This window comes from Cynara cardunculus (assembly GCF_001531365.2).
Source record: "Cynara cardunculus var. scolymus isolate 2C chromosome LG 13, CcrdV1, whole genome shotgun sequence".
Taxonomy (NCBI): Eukaryota; Viridiplantae; Streptophyta; class Magnoliopsida; order Asterales; family Asteraceae; genus Cynara; species Cynara cardunculus.
In genome coordinates, this window is record NC_037540.1 from 36,951,245 (window position 1) to 36,952,612 (window position 1,368).

Here is a 1,368-nt window from a genome sequence, read left to right on the forward strand (position 1 = left end):
TTATGTGCTGCATAGGCTAGAAACATTCTGATGGCTTCAAGTCTTGCAACAGGAGCGAATGTCTCATCGTAGTCAATGCCTTCTTCCTGGTGATAGCCCTTTGCAACAAGCCTGACTTTGTTTCTTATTACAATGCCATCTTCGTCCTTCTTGTTTCTGAAGACCCATTTGGTTCCTATAGCCGTTTTTCCTTTGGGAAGAGGCATAAGTGACCATACTTTGTTTCGTTCAAACTGAAGTAATTCTTCTTGTATTGCGTTTATCCAGTTTGGATCTTGTAGAGCTTCACAAATCTTCTTTGGTTCAATCATGCTCAAGAAGTTTGCATATAGGCATTCGTTTGCAGTAGCAGATCTCGTCTTGACACCAGAGTTTGGATCACCAATGATTTGGTGATGTGGGTGATTCTTCGTCCACTTRGTGCTTGACTGAGGTTCTGAAGCAACAGGATGCAGTTCTTCAGCGACTGATGGAACTGCTTGCTCCCCCTCGACGAGATCATCTCCAGGGTTAAACTCTGGGTCTTGATTATGATCTGAAGACACAGGAGAAGTAGATGGTGAAGTAACATGAGCTTCTGTGAGAGATGTACCTTTACTACTGGAGTCTGCATGTTCATTATTGACTCTAGAGATTGATTTTGCATTGGTCTCATGTCCCGAGATTACTTCTTCATCGAAGATGTCTTCAAATAATTGAGCTAACTCTTTGTTTTCTCGTGGTGACGTGGTGGTGGTTGCTTTGATACCAATTGTTGATCCCAGATCTCTCAATAACACTAATAATCTAGTTATGAGTAACCAAATTATAGTGATTTAATGAAGAAAGTTATGAAGTCTCAAGAATAAAATAAGAAAGTTTAAGAACAATTTTGAGCTTCAAAGGTTTTACTTTATTAGATCATAAACGTAAAACAAAGAGTAAAAAGCCTTATTTTTACAATAGACCTAATCATCTATTTATACTAAACGACTATAGACCTAATCATCTATTAATAAGATAACTATCTAATGCTACTTTCTAGCAAATCGTCTAGCTAATAGATAGGGTTTATCTTTCTCATGGATAAACATTAACAATAAGATAAACTTGAATTCCAACCATTGATATGTCATCTCCAGCTGTCATTCATGATATGATGATTTCATCCTTATCTTCAAATCTTCATTGCATGCTTGGATGAAGTGCTGAAAAATCTTCTAAGTGTTGTTTGTCCAGAGGATCGATGAGGATGCTCTTTCCATCGCATCCTTGGACCTGTCYATTGATCCTCTGGTTGAACTTGTCCATTGGTCCAATGGTTGAACTTGTCCATCGGTCCAATGGTTGAACTATCCATCGATCCAATGGTTGAATTCCAGACTTAGT